Source organism: Thermobia domestica, chromosome 2 (genome assembly GCF_964235325.1).
Source record: "Thermobia domestica chromosome 2, izTheDome1.hap1.1, whole genome shotgun sequence".
NCBI classification, from domain to species: Eukaryota; Metazoa; Arthropoda; class Insecta; order Zygentoma; family Lepismatidae; genus Thermobia; species Thermobia domestica.
Window position 1 is genome coordinate 378,404,301 of NC_137455.1, and position 21,725 is coordinate 378,426,025.

General features: G+C 35.9%; 2 long non-coding RNA genes across 3 annotated transcripts in view; one reads left to right on the forward strand and one right to left on the reverse strand.

Annotated features, from left to right (window-relative positions):
- The window catches only part of LOC145678869 (uncharacterized), a 335,623-nt gene that overhangs the window by 256,434 nt on the left and 57,464 nt on the right, over nucleotides 1-21,725 (reverse strand). The window lies entirely within an intron of this gene.
- LOC145678871 (uncharacterized) overlaps nucleotides 1-21,725 on the forward strand; it is a 290,898-nt gene that overhangs the window by 188,151 nt on the left and 81,022 nt on the right. The gene's annotated exons all lie outside the window — the stretch shown is intronic.

The window sequence follows — 21,725 nt, forward strand, 5'->3', positions numbered from 1 at the left end:
ATTAGCCTGGCAAGCAGTGAGGCCAACGCCCAATTATTTATGAACGCCAGAAGGGAAGTGAGGTGTACCGGTTTTAAGTAGAGAGCTCCTTCGTGGCTAAGCGGTTAGCGTACGCGCCTTTGGCGTGGGAGGCCCGGGTTCGATTCCCGGCGGGAGCTCATGTGGTTCGGATTCCACGTTAATCAGTAGGTCCATGTCTCATATAGCCTCGCTGCTGAACGGGACGTTAAACTCAAAATCAACTCAACTCAACTCAACGGTTTTAAGTAGAACACCCGATATTGCATTAATCGATAGATCACACTGATCAAAACAAAATGAAATGTTTGACCATGAATTCTCATGTATAGCTCTCGACAAGATCGAGTTAAAAACGAGTTTTTGTGGCGCTAAAGAAAAGATCATCCCTTCCCAATAGTAGTTTTATTCTCTTCGAACAGATTGTGTATTTATTTATTTATTTTTTATTTATTACACGTACAGGATGGTCCAAAAGTAAGTATACACCCCTGCATTGATCAAGTATAACATTCTAGCTTACAGGTTTATTTGCTTTGGCTGTTCCGAGGTTAATATATAAGTAAAAAGACATTAAGAACAAATAATAAGGAAATTAAGTTTACCTGATGGATAACAACAAGAAATGATGTAAAATGCAATGAGCTTATAAGTACGGTACTATATACCTACTTTTAAGCCACCCTGTATAAAAAAAATAAGCTGTTAAGTAGTTGAATGTATCTACTGTTCTCTTCTACTAACAATGACACACGTATTTCTAACAGGGACACACGCCTTCATAGTAGTTTCGCACATATTACTTATAAATAAACATATGAAAGTGACCATGTTTGTGACGTCATACCTCTTAAGCCACCGGACCGATCTCGATCAAATTTTCAACATAGATGAGCTTCGGATTTGGGATGGATTTTATCATTCAACGTAGGGGAGGAAAAGGAGTAAGACATATATAAAAATGATCGAAAATGACCGATATCAGAGAGCGTTTCAATAATAGTGAAAAATGAATGACTAACGAAACACGTTACTAACTTTTTATTTTAACCCAACGAAACGAGTAATTGACACTCTTAAATCAATAATTAGAAACATACGTAAATAAACAGTCAATGGCCTTAATGAGATGTTAATAATAATGTAGAACGAAACGTTAAATTTGTTTATTATCATTTCGTAGAGCAAAGTAAAAGGGTAATATATACATACTTTTCAGTCTCATAATTGTTTTTATGTAGATCCTTATGTAAAATATCTTTCATCTAAAATCTACAATTTCTTGGCCACCCATCTGAATCTTATTCAGAGAAAAGAGATAAAAATATTGTATAGAGTGCCTCTTGGAATAAGGAGGAGCTAATGTCATTCTGACTACCCTACAGACTCAGAGTTCTGAGAGAAGAAAAAAACAACTTGGATCTTTCAGAAACGGGGCGGGATAGAACCTTGTCTAGGGAGGGAGTTCAATTCCTCTCCACAGGAAAAAAAAGGGGAAAAAATCCCGTTCGTCTCCCGTTTCCAACCCATCCTAATTCATTTGCATGTATCTTGGAAGAGAAATCCTTCATCCCTTTTGAACGCTTCAAGACTGACAGGAGAAGCTGAACCCCTAAATCTCGCTCTGTGGCAATGATCAATGTCGGTTCTGTGACAGCAGCCGAAAGAGCGCTTGCATGCCGACTCAAGATGGCGGATGCTGCTGCGACCCAACCAAAACAACAACAAAAAAAGAAAGAAAAAAAGGTACCAAGGAACTTTGAAACGTACAAAAAAAAGAAAAGATAGAATTCCATCGTCTATCTGGGTCTGTCAACTTCTTTTCATTTCTCACCACAAAATGTTCTCTCTCTTTGTGTATGTGTGTGTTTGAGTCTTCTTGGATCTCATTCTCTATTAGCAATGAACAAACATCTGCTGGTGGATTTCACAGAAACACGCTCTGCTTTCAAAAGACGAAACTTCTATACACAGTGCAATGATCCAACCAAACCGAATAGTATATATACCATAAATACACACACTACACAACACCAATACCGGTACATATGAGACGAATACCTAGGTATATTTCTATCACATATAATCCTGCAGCAGTAAATGCTGTATAGGTTGCCAATATGACAACGAGAAGAATATACAGGATGTTTCAAGAGAAATGATAAAAATTTTTGGTGTGATATGAATTATTTTAATTGAAAATAGCTGTAGGAAAACAAAAGAACTGCATAATGCAACTGATTTTCTCCGAATTTGCGTTCTCTTTTCTCAATCAGTAGACCCTTAGTTTGAATCCAGAGAATGGCCATTGGGACTCATTTTATTTTCAAGGTCCTTTGTTAGTTTTAACAGGCGTGTGATGGAATCGTAACTTTATACATAGCTCCTGACCGATTTATTTTTAAACATTGTCAATGAATAGCAATTAAGTAGACCTATATACTTGTCCTTGATCAACTTCAGCTTTAAACAATACAGATTACTTTTAAACATCGAAGAAATATAGACGTACACCATGCTTTTTTTTCTTTCTTTGTTTAATAATCAGTGAATCAATCATCAAAATTAGGTAGCTTTTATCCGGTTTCAATCTGTATAAACTATAATATTGTTAATTGCATAATTGGTTAATAATTAATAACCAAACTGTGTTAGCCCATTTATTTTCAAGTTTCTAATTATGAAATATTTTTGGAAGAAGTATTCGTGTCTACAGCAATGTTTAATATACAGGGTGGCCCAAAAGTCGGTATCCACTTCTGCATTGATCAAATATAACATTCTAGCTCATGGGTTTATTTGCTTCGGCTGTTCCGAGCTTAAGATATAAGTGAAAATACATTAAGAACAAATAATCAACAAACTAAGTCTATCTGATAGATAACAATAAGAAATTACATAAAAAGCAATAAGTTGATCAGTACGGGACTGAATATCTACTTTTGGGCCAATCCTGTATACACTGCGCATTAACCACATTTCTAAAGATCATCAAAAATTACGATAGAGGCTTATATACGCAAATGTGAGAACTTTGTGCATCCAATAACGTACATAAGGAGTTTTATAGAACTAGGTATGCAAAAATAAACGAATACTATGTATACAGAGTGTTTCAAAACAACACCGAGAACGTTTGGAAGGTGATTCCTGACACCAAGATAAGACAAAAAGTATAGACCAAGCTGGGTACAGAAATACGTCGTTTTGGAGTTATATAGACTACCGAAAACATGAAAAATGAACTTTAAAAGTCCATAGCTCCAAAACTATGGGACCTGCCGTAATCGGGTCAAAACTTCACTTAGGAGCTAATATTTGCGCTATTCAAAAATACATGTTTTAGAATCCTAAGGTATTCAAGCAACAATTTTTATAGAGACAGTTTGGCTATGGGTATGTAATTTGAAGAACTCGCCAACTACCCCTAAACAAAGTCTTGACCCAACTACGGTGGGTCCCATAGTATTGGAGCTATGGATCTTTAAAAGTTAATTTTTTCATGTTTTCGGCAGGTTGGTCTATGATTTTTGTCTTATCTTGGTGTCAGGAATCACCTCCCAAACGTTGTCGGTGTTGTTTAGAAACTCTCTGTAAACAAAGATCATGCTTGTTCTAAAAGATTATGTAATTGAGTGCTTAAACACCCGTTGACGAAATTATGCGTACTAGATTGTCTATCTGGCAATACAACACCACTCAGTTGATACATCCATACTTGAAGCATAGTTATTAATGGCGCAGTGGCTGGCTCAATGGTACAGCGTTCACCTCCGGTGCTTGGAATTCCTGGTTCGATCCCAGCTCTCGCCGTGTTGACTTTGTGGTGGACAAACACCGTGCTCGTGGGTTTTCTCGGAGTTCTCCCGTTTCCTCCCACTTTCTTCATTCCACCATTTCATTCATTTCTCATCATCAGCGTCTCCTTTAGACTAACCGGCATAGTCGTGGGACGTGAAACTAAATATTTCTTTTTTCCTATTACAGTAATTCCATTCCATTACATTCATAGGAGGGCAGAAAGAATATAAATTACAAACAGGATATTAGAGTGAAATTTGCGTAATTCAAGTACCAAAAATCATAAATGAAATAATTGCATACTTTTCTTAATATCAGTTTCATTTTATTATTTATTTGTTAATTTATTTAAAAGACGCATGTCAAAGGATTCGTAATGTAAAAACTTTTGCGTTTTTTTTTTTTTTTTTTTTAATTTGACGCTTGGAAACGATTCTAACGGAACTGTCACACTGTGAACAACGAAGGAACAAAGCCAAGGACTTCTGTTAAAGAAACAGTTTTTTTTTTGTTCCCAATTTTCTCATCTGTCTACCGCTATTTTTGTTCGAACTTATCTAAGTAGCCCAAATTCAAGGCGTTTTATAATTATTAACTAATATTATAACATAATACGCAATAATGATCTCTTGATAATTATTTTTAAAAAAACAATGACAGAAATTACAATTTTTGTGTCCTAGTACTGTCAATTCTCTCTATCAGCTATTGTATTTACCGTACGTTTTAAGCTAGCATTTGCAGACTGATACAACCATTGTAATTGAAGGGTTTAAGAGGAAAAGCCTGTCAAATCCATTTTTAAAATGCATTGCTGTTTGTCAGCATTGCAACATTAAGAAAGACACGTGCCACTGATTTACATCACAAATATGTTATAAAATTATTAATTAGAAATGATTAGAACATCAAAGCTGTAAACATCTCTAATCTTGATAAATCAGTATAGCGTTAGACCTCTTACGTGCTGCGATCAGGGTCTGTATACGTCGTGGCATCGAATGAAGTGGACACTGAATGTATTCTTGTATGCGAATCCACAAGACATGGAGAGACTTCTGGAGGATCCTAATAAACATGGTGTTCATATCTCGCATACGTTCCGTTGGCTTCATGTCAGGCCACCATGCAGGCCAGCAAACCAGCTGTACCGTAGTGTGCAATCCGCTTAAAGAAGACATGCGTATTGCGTAATATATTAGGCCGGGTATTTTCCTACTGAAATATGGCGTCCGGAGTTGACAGAAGAAAGAATATGGTCTTGTTGTTAAAATCTCCCTGACGTTGCAGTCATTTCTGAGGCCCTAGCGATATTGCACAATTACCGCCCCACATCATCATATCTATCGATCGGCTGCTATGATACTTGCCAATATACGCTGGTAGCTTGTACTCATTACAGTAGCGCCAAAGATATATGTGGACATTATAGGACAATTTGAATCGGAATTCGTCTGAAAACACGACCTCCAATGGTGTTCAAGCGCCCATTATAGCCTCTTTAGCCTGGGACTTTGTGGTTCTGGGTCAGCTGAAGTCAACTCAAAAGTATGTATCAAAAGATCAGCGCTCAGCGGACACAGTAGACGACTCTGCACGGCCTGTCATCGTCAGGATAAAATGTGCCACATATTGCGCAGTTCACGGCCCGACTGACGTTGCGTACAGTTCTTGTCTGTACGTTGCTTCTACACACAAATCACCATCATGTCAGCTTGCCTTGTACATACAAAAATTTCACAGTTCAAGAAGTCAATCATTATTACCATAATTGTGTTTTGCTGTTTTCCATCTATGTCAAAGATATGTCCAACTATATCTCTGCAAAATACATTACCATCTTTAGATATACTGATCTTATCTTTAGGCCAAAATAGTGTTATGATAACTGTGTTTTCCAACTATGTCCAAGCAGAACCGTAGCTAGAGATTTCGGCGCCCGGGGCGAAGTAGAATTCGGCGCCCCCTACACTCATCTTACCAATCATTATATATATATATATATATATATATATATATATATATATATATATATATATATATATATATATATCCAGGGCCTAATTTAGGGGGGTGCAAAGGTGCACGTGCAACCCCCTTCGTTGTAAATATACAGTATCTAAAATGAGAAGCTACCAGTGAAAATAGCAACACTTTCCGAAACTTTCTTCTATCGTGTTTCCGTTTGGACAGAGCTTTGAAAAAAAAAAAAAAAAAAGAGTTTAAGTCGATTTTCTAAAGGTTGAAGGGAAAGTATTCACCAAGCAAAACAATATAACATTTCTCAAGTAGGGAAGAAAACAGAAACCACGAGGAGAGAACATTTTTTCCTGCATAAGACTTGCGACCCTCTTTAAAATACTCCCCCCTCCCCCGTTCTATGGATCAGTTCTCAGGGGTAAAGAATATTGTCGCCTGTCACTTTGAAGAGTTTCAGTGTGATTGGTTATTTTGGTAGATATTGGCATAGGCGCCGACTTTGGGGGGCAGAACACTTTTGGCCCCTTCAATATTTAAAGGTAGGGTCCTCTCCCCCCCCCCAATATAAAAAAGTCGAGGAAAAATTAACAAAGAGGAGCAAGAATTTCTGTCGTAAACTTTGTCGTGCCTTTAATTCAATATTAAGAACAGTCTTCTTATTCGATAGAAAACATCATTTTCAAAACTGTGTTTAATAGAGCACTGAAGCTTCAACCAACACTCTGGCAGCACTGATATGAAAAGTGAAGATCAATGTGGTGTGTAAACTTCCAGTGAAGTTCCCAAATTTTGAACTTGAATTTGTTTTAATGCCTTGAGACAAATTTGACTTAGGTCGTGAATTTCCCAGCGGAGCGGATGCAGCGGAAAGAGGTCCGTGGGGGGAGGGGAGAAGGGGCCTTCATCAAGCAGTTGATATAAAACGACTGAATATAATGATAGACACTATATTTATTCATTGTTTGGCCCCCCCAATATTTTCTTCAAGTCGGCGCCTATGGATGTTGGTGCACTCCCCCTCAGACAATCCTGGACCGGCCCTGTATATATATAAGAAAAGAAGCCTTTGTTGTTATTAATCTTCTTAGAAGACCATTGCAACAACTAAAAACGATCATTATGTATCCTTTTTCAAATAAGAGCTGTTTTCAAGAGTGTTATTTTGGACTTTTTGGTAAACTTGAGAAAACTACCTTTAGTTGTATACAGATTCACTAGGAGAACAGTTATGGAATGTTACGACTATTTACAGCGTTTCATACTATCGATAAGAAATGAAATTTCAATATATTAAAAACTATGTGTTTTTAAATTGTTCGAAATGGGTGACAGTATTAATTTCCAGTAATAATTGTAAAATTTTAATTTTATTCTGTATGTGATCACATCAATAGTATTTTAATTTCAATCTTTTTACGGTAAGAAATATTTTGTGAAAGGTAATGAAAATTCAGAAGGAACCTTCTTTGTAAATTTCTAAATATTGATCGATGGAGGTGAAGAATATGTTCAATGTTTGTACTTAAAATCTAAAATGTACTTTGGCTGCTAAAATGTCTGAAATTATAGTAATTACTTAATTTCTTAATGAACGAAAGTTCTGAATTTAAGGTATTTATTATTAATTAACATATTAAAATACACTAACACGTACATACATAAAGAGTGTGTGTAATTATCTTTTATATGTATGTAGATAGGTAAAAACATCACACAACTAGACACTTATGCACAAAATAATATGCTGGCGATACAAAAAAAAAATTGATGAAAAATGACCTCAATAAATACCTCCAAATTGGAAGCATTTGATATGTCAATGGAATTTAAAAATAAATCATTGGTAGTGATAAGAGTCTGAAAAAGTCGAATTTCGTTTGGCTAAGTTCTGACCCCTTAAGCCCCTATTCTACAACTGTTTGAAATTCGAAAATGTTATTGTTCCCCTCGTTTACCTTTATTTTTAATTTTCCCGCGCAAACAGCAGCTTGAATGTGTCTCTTCACTCTTCTCACTTTCATACCTTCATTCTCACCGTCGCATAGTGGGGCCAAACCAGACAATTCTTAGCAAAAACTCGAAAAATGAAATAAAAGATTGACTCGATATAATGAAACCTTAATAGTGTACACATAAGATAGTGTGCAGGAAAAGAAGTGATAGCAGTTTACAATGAACTCATGGGACGTGTAAATTTGGTTATCCGCTGAAGCCGGAGAGGCGTTGCTTAGTGACAGAAGATAGGAAATTGACTTTGAATGCGACTGTTCCTCCATTGCATGTAGATATTCAGCGGCTGGCGAAAATGGTGACACAGCCGATATGTATGTATCGTTTTGTATATTTAGAATGTTGATGTGATGTGTAGTCAATAATCATATTTCAAATGCTAATATCATTTTCACATCACTAAGATAATCCCCTACTTAATATCATATTTGGAAAATACTGTGGTACTGAAAGCATATAAACAATCTATGGACCATAAGATAGATCAATATTAAAAATGATGTTTATCAATTCAGTATTGTGTTTTTTGTGATGCGTGTACAGAAGTGACATTGAAATCAACTAATAATGAGCCTCCGCTCGCTCGAACTCAGAGTGTTCCAATCAAGCCCTGAAATGAGCTCACGTAATGCACGATGCAATATATGAAACAGGTTACTGATGCGTGTAAATCATAATATGTTTAATACATCTGATAATATATTCATGTCGAGAACTTGTGATGAAATAATTTTTATATTGAAGCGTCCTTGCATCTTCATTGTCATAACGAATCCTCCACAACTTTGAAATAATTTGAGAAGCAAGAACTTCTCTTCAATTTTATTACTCTTCACTTGTAAAATGAATAAGTACACTTTTTCCTTTCATGCGTAAGAATGTAAACCAATCGTAAATTGACAAACCAAGGCATATTGCCCACGCGTTTGTTTAAGCCATTCATATAATCTGTTACATAATTTAAGAGCGAATATAAGGAATATTTCCTTTTATGATGTAAAACTATGTTTTTGATGAAATAATGTCGAAATAACATTATTGTAGCCACTGCACACACCGAACTAATTGGTTTTCTTTCAATTTTCTGCTTCATATTACGAATTCTTATTTTTGCCAAGAATTCAGTGCTTTGGCCCTACTGTGCTTCGTGATTAATCCGATTGGGTAGAAAAACGTTTTGAACTGAGCAAAATCATCACTGTCAAAACGCCGAATATGACTTTGCTCGTTTCTGGTTTTGAAAATGCTCCTGCGTACGCTATAAGTCATTACTCGGCACCTTGTATACCACATGTCATTAAGAAATAATCTATAATAACTCTTCAAGTAATAAGTAAAAACTTGTGACTTATTTAATCTCTTGGATTGCGAGCGAAGCGAGCAAGAAAATTTTAAAGAAATCTACATATTTCATTGATAACCGACAGCAATATTAATCTAATAGAGCGCCAATACTTTCTGGGCGCGAATCATCTTTTACTCATGTCCAACACCACTTTTTCTTTTTCCTTGCTCGTTCGGCGCCCCCTTGCTATCAGCGCCCGGGGCGGGCGCCCCGCTGGCCCCCCCTTAGCTACGGCTCTGTGTCCAAGACACCCTATATGTTTAACTATCTGTAATAATACAACATACCTTTGTATTCATAGTACTCAACATGAGTTGAGTTGATTTTCAGTTTAACGTCCCCTTCAGCAGCGAGGCTATATGAGACATGGACCTACTGATTAACGTGGAATCCGAACCATACGAGCTCCCGCCGGGAATCGAACCCTGGTCTCCCACGCCAAAGGCGCGTACGCTAAGCGCTTAGCCACGAAGGAGCTCTAGTACTCAACATGGTAAAGTTTATACCTTGATGGAACAAAAGTTTCAAGAATTAGCAATTGTTTGGGTAAGTACTGAACACTTTTTTGAGTCTGCGATTTTCTCATTAAAATCTGTTATAAAAGTGTTTAAATTACTCTTTTATTTTTTGCAGTGTGGGACAGAAGCTGTTTGAACTATAGATCTTTCTTTCTGTAGGGATGAACCATTGAATTTCTTAAAACAGCGTTGCTCAAACTTTTTTTTTTTTTTTTAAGTGGAAACCACTTTTATTAATCAGGATATTCTACCGACCACTGCACCCTTGTTCTCTTCACAAGCAAATTTATCCAAAAAAAATCTGAGTATATAGTACTATACCAGTAACATACTAGTATTTTTAATACTATAATTAAATCCAGTAATTCTATATTGGTATTTATACAAGGAAATACACATTTTTTGGGAAAATAATTGAAGAGCATGAAGATTTTTTTAAAAATAATTTTTGTATATAAGCTACAGATATTAGAAATAGTATATCTTTGCCTTATCAAAATGTAGCTGTAATTTATACGTGTTAGAGATTCCCACCTATAGCGTGTAAATCCCAATTCACTTCAATGTTATTTTTTCTTGTTGAATTCATGCTCAATCAAGTAGAACCACAATTTCAGAAACACTGGCTTAAACCCTATACATAGCTAAAACCAAACCATTTTGCGTAACAGTCCTTTTTATGGGTCTGAGACGCTCCAACGCCATCTGTTAACGAGCGGCTGAACTCCAGTAGCCCAGCCCAGCGGTGAATACGTGGTAAGGGCACTGTATCGTCCTGTCTCTAGCAGGCGTATCAAAAGCTTCCTAGACCTAGTGGCTGTCACGTCTTTTATTCACGTGACTCCCCAGTTATCCTCACGACACTGGATAAATTAGGGAGCACCAGCCGGGAATCGAACTCGGGACCACGCGGACTAGACTATGGTGTCCTCCATATACATAGCTAGTTATTTTTATTCTTCAACAATACTTATCTTATAGTATTTTATAGCACGGGTTCTCATTCTGGAAAAGTATGATAATAAAATCTTGTTGGTAAACAGATATATAAAGGAACAAAAAGAATATAAAGAAAGATAAAGTGATAGAAGAAAGATAATGTAAATAGAGGCAAAGAGAGAGAAAAAAGAAATTTTGATACTAGGAAACACTTTGCACGTCTTCAATTTGTCTTTTCCAGTACATTATTCATAAAGAATTATACAACTCGAATATAAGCTGACCTGACATCTTTTACTCCCGTATATAATATAAGCAGATTTAGACATAAAGAGTGAACTGGAATGTAGATAGATAGGTTCTGGGATGGAGGCACCAAGATCTGATGTGCGGGAGAAGGGGGGAGGCTTAAGTTACAGAGCCCTGTCTTCCCCGTAGAAAGAGAGTGAGTATGTATGTCGCATCTTCACCTTCTAAACACCGCCTTAAGATAAATAGGTAGATTATTCTTCTTGTGTAGAGAACCTTGAGGTGTTAAGTCTCTCTTTCTCTGTGAAAAGATGGAGCAGGGCGGTAACCTTTCCGACAGTAGAAAGATATGAAATAAGGAATGATGCATCTGAATAAAGGAAAAGTCTTTTCGGGGGCTACTGTATCCGCTGTTAGTGGCTGGAGATGAGAAGCAGGGAACCAGGATTTTAAGGTAATTCTTCAGCGGTATTAACTTGTGAAAAGATGTCGTCTCAGCGAGACGGACGTGTGAAAAGAAGAGGAAATGGAAACAGCTACAAGAGTCGAAAACGGAAGAAATGATGAAGAAAAGATGATGATGATGAGAGAGAGAGACCGAACGAGAAGATGAAAGAGGGGGGAGTAAGAAGTGTAAAGGAAGATGTTTCACCGCGAGCAGGTTTTTCAGACGTGACCAGGATGATATTAACAAATTCTTCTTCGTCACAAACTTCGTATTAATAACCCCTTCTCCATCCTTATTCGTTCCCCCCTTCCAATGCACAAGACTTTCCACGAGGATATGCCTCCTTGTCTTCTCTTAATACTTTACCCAACACTTTCTTCAAATCTGCATGAAGAGAGGCACAAACTTTCTCAAGAAACCATCTACAATTTCCTTTATATACACTTGATCTGTTTGTATTGAGATGCAAAAGTCTTTTACATCCAGTCTTCTCGTATAATCTCTGTTTTCGTACAATCATGATTATGAAATACAATCAAAGAATAGTACGGATTTCGTTCGTGAATTACATTTCTATTTATCAAATAACAAACTTTTATTATTTTACATCATAAAAGAAGGTTACATCTTACAGCTCACACGTCTTTCTCATCAGGAAATCGTTGTATGCCGCGAACACCATGGTTTCAACAATATCTAAATGATAACACGGAGAACATGAAATAATTTATAGTAGTCCCTACTAATTCTTCCTTAACGTGCAAATACCGAGAGCTTTAATATCTACTCAAAATTTCTTTTAGTATCCATAAAATTTAAACTACTATTCCTTAGGTTGTTTTATGAACAGATGCTTAAGTTTCGTGTTACGTTGCTGCTAGTTTATTTTATTCTTATTACGTTCAGCACTCAAACAGAATCCGCAAGAGAATTGTCACCTACATGTGAATACAGTATAACAAATTTTTAGTCCTTACAATAGATTTTGGGGCCGCGGTGGCTCAGTGGTAGAGCGTTCACCTCTGGTGCTTGAGGTCCCGGGTTCGAGCCCAGCCCCCGCCAAGTGAACTTTGTGGTGGACAAACACCGCGTGCGTGGGTTTTCTCGGGGTTCTCCCGTTTCCTCCCACATTCTTCATTCCACCATTTCATTCATCACTCATCATCACCGTTTTTTTAGCCTAATCGGCATAAGCGTGGGACGTAAAACTCACAGATTTCATTTTTTCACAATAGATTTTGTCAATATAAGACCGTTCAAATCATAAAGAATGTTATACAAGATTATATTTACATTAAACAGTATCTAATAATAGATTATTGATATGATAAAGAGTATTTACATGTAAAAGCTGCTTATGTTAAAAAATTTCAAATGGTTATAATATTGTTGTAAGACTGCTCAAGTGATAAAGAATCTTATACAAGATGATATTTACATTATACAGTGTCTAATAATAGATTATTGAAATGATAAAAGGAGTGTTTACGTGTGAAAACTGTTTATGTTAAAAAAATTTGAAATGGTTATAATATTGTTGTAATACAGTTCAAGTGATAAAGAAAGTTGCTATATTTGCGTGATATTTATGCGTGTTGAAGTTATTAGAAAACGTTATAACGTTTTGAGAAGACACGGTAATCTAACGATAGATATCGTATTTCTGTTAAGAAGAGACCCAGTTTTAAGGTAGTAGTGAAGAACATTGTGTCTGTGACTCATTAGTCTAAAGTATAACTGTGAGATGTAAGATTGTTAGATAATGGTTTGTTTGTTAAATTTATAGTTGTATATCTGTTGAAATTCAACGCTCCTTTGAGCACTGAGGCTATATGAGACGTATACCTACATTTTATGGTAGAATCCGAACCACTGTCATGCCTTCAATGCGTTCAAACCGAGAATCGACCACACACAAGCGCTATCCACTAGACTAGCAGAAAAGGGTGATTGTTCAATAATAAATAAAGTTGTGGCTTAATTATTGACACGAAACATTCAAATAAATCGTCTGGTACTATATAAAGGACTGTGATCAGAGAAAAAGCGTTTGGTGGTCTGTTAGGTAGTGTCGACTTCCATCATCGATACACCTGGCTTCCTAGACTAGATTTTGCTACCTCCTAATTAAAGAAACTCTCCATTCGTCTCACTAGTAGTGTTGAAATGGAATGAAATGAAACGAAATAGTAATACGTCCCACACTTATGTCGGCTAGGCTAAAGGAGACGAAGATGATGAAAAATGAATGAAATAGTAAACGATGAAAGTGGGAGGAAACAGGACAACCCCGGAAAACCCAACACACACGGTATTTGTCCACCACAAAACTCACTTGGCGCGTGCTAAGGTCGAACCAAAGACCTCATTCACCAGAGGTGAACTCTTTACCACTGAGGCATCGCGCTCCCACTATTAGTGTTGCCACGAGACGAGACATTCTTGAGTTTTGTGGGTAACTTAGTTCACTCAACTCTTCGCTCTGAAACACTGTCTTACGTGTTAGTGTTATATAATTCAGAGTATAAAAAGTATAAATTGATAAAGTGATTGTAGGAACTAAATGCAGAGCATGTATCAGCGTTTAAAGATATGCAAGGCATTACACAATATACTCCAACAATAAATATGGTTTGAAGTTGATTATATAACACCCTTTGCTGACATCTTGCGACGCGGAAGGATTCTAATAATTTCTAAATGAACTTAAGATAAAATCAGGGTACAAATTTCATACATAAATTTACAAAAGGCGACGAGACGAGACGAGAAAATATGACCTGACTTGTAATCGAACCCATACACGACAACCAAAAGAAACTATTGTAGACGAAAGAACAATAAACAACACTGTATATTACGTAATCAACCATACAGGTCATTAAATTATTAGTTAGGATAAATCATGAATGGTTACAGAGGATACGTTAGAGCATCATAGATACATATCTTGCAATAACAAGAAGTGATGAATAAATATTTCTGTTTAAAGTTTCCAGTGATCTAATTCTTATGCAAGTTACAACACACATACACCGAAGGAAATTAATCTAACAACCCCAATTCAGTGTTTTTCTTCCCCGTGTTTCATACGCAATACAAGTCAGCTATTCGCTATCCCATTGGTATATCGACCGACATACCACTCTTCTACTACCGCCCCTGTCCCTCCAGTAGCTTCAATCCATATTGAGTGCGTAATTGAATCCAAGCAAAACTAATCAAGATCGGCTTTTGGTTCAGTGGCTTCTGATAATGCCCGCGCATTCTTTACCCGTCGTAGATCGCACATTCCATGCGTTCTTCAGGTTGATACATTACCCGCTTTCTGGAACAACAACAATCGGTCTAGAACTCAAACCCAATTGGGGTAAAGATGCAGGGGGATAGGGGTGAGGAGATTGTACAGCGGGAGAGAAGGGGAGGGAGGATGACACAGAGAGATCGTTTCCTTCCGCCCTTTGTTAACACCATAAACTTTTCTCCTAAGTTTCGTTGTAATCTCTTTTCAAAACAATCCCTGTAAGTTCATTGTTGTGAGTTACCCTTGCACGTGTCAACAAGGGATTGTAGTTGTTTCTGAGTGCTGAAAGCTAATTTATTGCCATCTGCATAAAATTTATTAAAATACGTTTACACTGTAATGCAGGAACAATCAAGCAATAAAGAATGTTATCATGTTTACGTTATATTTGATATAAAGTATTAAAGTAATAAAATTGTTATTATATTCATGTTAATGTAAGACTGTTCAAGTGATAAAGAATGTTATCATGTTTACGTTATATTTGATATAAAAGTATTAAAGTAATAAAAATGTTATTACATTCGTGTTAATGTAAGACTGTTCAAGTGACAAGGAATATTATCATATTTACGTTATATTTGATATAAAAGTATTACAATAGTAAAAATGTTATCATGTTCATGTTAATGTAAGACTGTTCAAGTGATAAAGAATGTTATCATGTTTACGTTATATTTGATATAAAGTATTAAAGTAATAAAATTGTTATTATATTCATGTTAATGTAAGACTGTTCAAGTGATAAAGAATGTTATCATGTTTACGTTATATTTGATATAAAAGTATTAAAGTAATAAAAATGTTATTACATTCATGTTAATGTAAGACTGTTCAAGTGACAAGGAATATTATCATATTTACATTATATTTGATATAAAAGTATTACAATAATAAAAATGTTATTATGTTCATGTTAATGTAAGACTATTCAAGTGATAAAGAATGTTATCATGTTTACGTTATATTTGATATAAAGCTGTTCAAGCTATAAAAATGTCATTATATTCATGTTAAACTAAAACTGTCTAAGTGATAAGGAATTTGTGATGTTTAAGTTATGTTTGTTGTAATACTGTTTAATAATAATGAACTATTTACATTAAGTTCAAGTAAAAAAGAATTTATAATATTTACATTACGTTAGAAAAGAATGTTATAATACTTATACTAACGTAAGACCGTTCAAATGATTAAAACTTTATATTGTTTGCACTGTTTGATGTAGAAGATTTTTTTATTAATAAAAAAACTTTATAGTATTTATATTAGTGTAAGACCGTCCAAGATATAATGAATTTATATTTAGATTGTATTCATGTAAGCAGAAATTAATCGAACTGTAACGAGAGAACTTTTAGAAATGTTCGACCAGGATGTATGTTTAATTGCAGTTTACGACTAGTGAAGCTTCAGGTTATGTTTTGACAGAGTATTTCTTATTTGTTTTTAGAATATTAATTTGAAAAACATTAACGCTGTCAATTTTTCGATAAAATTAGAACGAGTATGTCATTGCTGCGCTTCGAAGAACGGTTATGTGTTAAAAACCACAACTTTTCAGGGGAAGCAAAAAACATTCCAAACTCTTAAAATTTTGCCAAATACACGGAAACACTTGAAAAATATGCGTATATTATGCACTGGACATTGTTGTAGCTTGCTTCAACAATATTATTTTACTATTTTTGTGTTTATGTGACACATGTCGGTTTACCTTATGCGCCTTAGAGGATAAGCATATAGAGGATTTGTATACATTAATCAATATGTACGTGATGAGAACCTGAAGACTTTAATTTCAATCTATTATATTTTCATTGTTGTGGCGAAACAATTGAATATTCACTTATCACATTATAAGGGACGCTGCCTGACAGCTTTCAGGTTCATGTGCACGGCATAACTCATTTTCGACAAAAATGTCACATTGCGACGCAGCGACAATGTGTCAAATGATTTGCCGTTATGTCGCTGTAAAATTACAACATCCGTAACAGGGCAAGTAAATGATACTAGACAATAATTGATTGTTAATATTATTGATTCCAAATTTTACTATTAAATTTAATATTTTTTTTGGGGGGGGGGAACTGACGTAAGGACTAGTACACATTACCAAACAGTAACGAATAATATGTATGAAATCTCTACATTCGAACCAATCCCTTCAAACAGATACAAAAAAAGAAAAAAAGATTTAATCAATCAAAAAACACCCATGCTTTACTGTGTATATGCATGTATGGCCAATGGAACCCGGTAGTTCAATGTCGCGTTCACAAAAGCTCTCCACTGACTTCCATCCTTAGCCAACTGAATCCAGTTTCTACTTTATATTCCTATTTATACGAGATCCATCTTAATGTTGACCTTTCATCTACGCCTAGGTCTTCCTAGATTATCGCACTATCCTTGGAAATACTGTCTTGAGAAGCAAAGCTTTCTTTTGGTGCGAGGCGACCTTAGTCTAATTCCGATTAGGTGCACATCATCCGTAGTTGATTGCGATATATATATGTTAAGTCATAAATCTATGAGTGATAATGTAAGGTTAATCGTACCCTATGTTAAACTTCATGAGTTTGAAGACGGATTTCATGAGATTGTGTATTTCCAACAGTTTTATCATATATTTTATTTATTTATTCCTTTCAGAAAACCGTACCAGTTTTGGAAGCGCAGTCTATCAAAAATCTGAATTGGTATATTTTCCACTAAACTTTTAAAACGCTTAAACACGTTTGCGTTCTTTATCCTGAAATCTAGACCATTTTTCCTGCAGAATACTTTCAAGGACACACAACAAATAGTGCACTTTCAGCTGGTCTAGTTGCTAGCGTGTACGTCTTTGATGCTCGGAGTTCAGAGTTCAATATCCGCTTAGAGACACTTAAAATTTAAATGCTTTGTGGTGGAATGGAGTCACGGTGGCTCAGTGGTTCGATCCCTGGAGAAGTAAGTTTGTGGTGGACAACATCGTGCTCGTGGGTTTTCTCGCGGCACTCCCGTTTCCTCCCATTTTTTCATTCCACCAATTATTCCATCATCATTCACTTGCATTAATCATCTCTCTTAGTCTAACAAGCATAATCGTGGGACGTTAAACTCAAAGAAAACTTTATGATGGTTCGAATTCTACCTGAAACTGTAGGTCCAGTTCCCATGTAGCCTCCGTGCTGAAAAGGGTCTAACCTCAACCAATCAACAAACTAATAAAATCTAAGGTCTTATTGAATGAAAATCCTTGGTCTTTGTAAAACAGTTTCAGAACTTGAGCTTGTCCTATATGAAGGATGTGGATCAATGTGATATTACTGAAATAACAAAACAAGTCGTTTAATGTTGGTGTTGAATCAGTATGTTAAGGCAATGTGGAAACTTGAACTTAAATAGACGCTATCCTATTCAGAGATCGATTCGGTTAACGTGCCGTGCATGTCATGGTAGCCATATTACTATAGAAATCGTTATTTAATTCATGTTTAGGCATCCTATGTAATTCCATGAACTTCATATATCTATAATAATAAGATAGTTTTACTTTACGAAAGTTAACCCTGGAGGCATGGTAGGTCAGTGGTATAGAGTTCACTTTTGGTGCAAGAAGTCCGTAGTTCAACCCCAGGGCGTGTGAGTTTTGTGTGGAAGGGGTTCAGTGGCAGAGGACTCACCTCTCGTGCGTGAGATCCCTGCTTCGATCCCAGGTCAAGTAAGTTTGTAGTGGACATCGTGCCCGTGGGTTTTCTCCCTTTCCTCTCACTTTCTCATTCCACCAATTCTTCCAATATGATTCACTTGCTTTAGTCGAAGGACTACAGGAGATGATTGACAAAATAGTTGATACCGAAAAACTATATGAAATGGAAATCAACATCGAAAAGTCGAAAGTTATGAGAATATCCTAAGGAAACGCGTCCTTACGGGTCAAAGTAGAACAAAGAGAACTTGAAGACGTCGAGAATTTCAAGTATCTGCGAAGTATTTTGACAAGAGACGCTTACTGCAGCAAAGAGATCACGTTATGAATTGCCGCAACGAAAGAGGCATTCAACAAGGAAAGATCACTCTTAACTAGCAGGCTCAATATTGGATTTAAGAAGAAGTTGGTCAAGTGCTATATATGGAGCATTGGACTGTATGGTTCAGAGACTTGGACATTACGGAACTTAGAGAAGAAATATTTAGAGAGCTTCGAAATGTGCTGTTGTAGGAAGATGGAGAAGATAAAATGGACAGGGAGAGCAACAAACGAAGATGTTTCAAAACGGATAGGAGAGAAGAGGATACTTCTAACCAGTATTCTTAGTAGGAAGACCAATTGGATTGGACACATCTTGCGAAGAATTTGTCTTCTTCATACCGCCATAGAAGGAAAGATGGAAGGAAAGCGAGGAATAGGAGAAAGAAGAACACAACCGATCGATGATTTGAGAAACAGAAGAAAATATTGGGAGTTAAAAGAGGAAGCTGAGGATCGAAAAACGTGGAAGAAACATTTCCAGGCCTAAATCTAAAATTTAAAAAAAACAAAAAAACTCTTTAGTCTCAGGACCTGCCGAAAGGGAGAATATTTAATAATAATAATAATAATAATAATCATCGTGTCTCTTAGCCTAAAGAGCACATTCGTGGGACGTTAAAGTCAAAGATTTCTAAGATTTTGAGTTTGTGTGGACAATCATATCTGTACTTTTTCTCTGGCTTCTTCTGTTTCCTCCACATGATTATCCCATAACATTCACTTATGAGCTCATGTGGTTCGGATCCCTAAGCTCTAGGTCCATGTCTCATATAGCCTCATTGCTGAAGGGGACGCTAAACTCAAATTTAATCCAACCCAATAATCGCTCACTTGCATTAATTATCTGTCTACTTTAGCCCACCGGGCATAATCGTAAGACGCAAACCTGGAAATTTCGTTTTATTTCATTTCAAGTTCTAGCTTGGGTGATGTCCCTTTTTGGTTGAAGGAAGACTTCGCCACTGAACTTAAAAATGAAATAACTAAAAAAAAAAAACTTTGTATATTTATTTTTCTTTTTCTCTTCATAGGCAGTTTCTTTAACGGTGTTGTAGAGAAAAAGGTGGTGTGGGGGTAGGATGGGGGGAACGAAAGACAAGGCGAGGGAGATTACTCACCCTGGGAAATGTAAAGGTGTTAAGCCTGATCTACGCGGTTTCCTCAGGTGATAAACTGTGGGACTAACCGAACGGGGAGCCTCCTGTGAGTCTTGATTAGAAAACTAGAAACGAAATGAAAACGACGACTAAGAAAGGACAAGCGAGCTCTTTCAGGAGTTTCATAATAACGCCCAGCGTGATCAGTAAATTAACAAGAAAAAAAATCAATTTCATAGCCTAAAACTACCCATCATAAAATGCATGGTCCTAGTAATACTGAAGCGAGTGTACTGAAGCTTCTAGCATTGACACGGTCGGCATTTGTGTGTCTATCCGTTCGTCTGCCCACGATAACTCTTGCAAAACTTATTGCAATTTAAAGAAACTTGGTAAGTGCTTTCCTTAGCTTGCAAAGATAACTCATAGTTTGAGGTTGCAATCCATTAAGAATAAAGAGGTAAGATCTCTCCTATGTTGAAAATTTGCACATATACACAAAAAATAATTTTGCAGCATAAATAACGAAAATAAGAAGATTTAATGTGGATCAAATACAGTTGCTTTAACGCACTTCGATTGTTCTCATTGGTTACGAGTTCTTCCAAACTTCGAAGTTCCCTTATTTAAATAATTCGATAAGAAAATAGTTTTTCTCATTAAGTTTCACTTAGAATTTTAATATAATGTAATGTGTGCTTTCTTTAAGGCTTTTTGACGCCATTGCATGGAGTTAAACTCTATCAAGGTTGAGAAGATAAATCGTTTATTCGCACCGAAATTTAAAAAAGAATATATATATATATATATATATATATATATATATATATATATATATATATATATATATATATATGTATATATATATATATACAGTGAAACCTCTACTAACGAACACCTCTATAAAGCGGACACTCTCTAGTACGGACACGGACACTCTTTTCAGTCTTTTACATGTATTATTTACTTCAAATTACGGACACTTTCTCTAGAAACAAGTTAAAAAGTATAGTAAAAATTCATTTTTAGTAATTCATATGTGTGTCACCAAGGAAGCAATGTGACATTTAGCTTCCTTAACTGTCTGCTCAGCAACCCAGATGATGCGTCTCTGTTTATCAACATTCTGATGTCCTTTCCTTACATCCTACTCCCATCCAAGCTGTTTTAGACACAAAAGTGATTGACAGTTGCCCGTCGTTTGGGATGACATGTTATGCTACTGTCCCTCTGGAATCTCTAACCTAGCAGATCACTTTTCTTTTTTTTTTGCCCGCGAGTACGCATATTGTCTCAAAAAGACACTTCTGGTCTGCAATTAACCTACAAATTAAAGCGACATACTGAAAACGTAGTAAGTAGTAATAAGTGTAAAGTGCAGAGAACTATAGCATCTTATTTCAATGTTATGCCTCGATGGATGGCGGAGGATAATGCAGGTATCGTAACATTTGGTAATATTCGTAAATACAGGATTCATGCAAAAATATTTTTTTCTAATTACATATCACCTTGATTACTAATTTACGTAAGAAAATATTGAAACCTCTGTAAGGCGGACACCTCCCTATAGCGCACAATTTTTGATTCCCCACGGCTGTCCGCTTTAGAGAGGTTTCACTGTATATATAGGGGGGCTAAGGGGCTATAGCCCCCCCTTGACGCTCAGGTTTACACTGGATAAAATGGGCTTCTGCTTTACACTGGATAAAATGGCAAATTATTGTTTAGCCCCTCCCTTGATCATATCCTGGATCCGCCACTATATATATATATATATATATATATATATATATATATATATATATATATATATATATATATATATATATATGTAGTACGCTATGATTTTGAAGCACTATTATGGATTGGCGTTCATTCCCCATTTAGAAGCGGAGTTTTTGAAAAAGCTGAAACACGTTCTCTCTTATTTTCAATGAATAATAATTTACGTACGTACCGAACTTCATAGCTCCAACTTCAACGAATTAT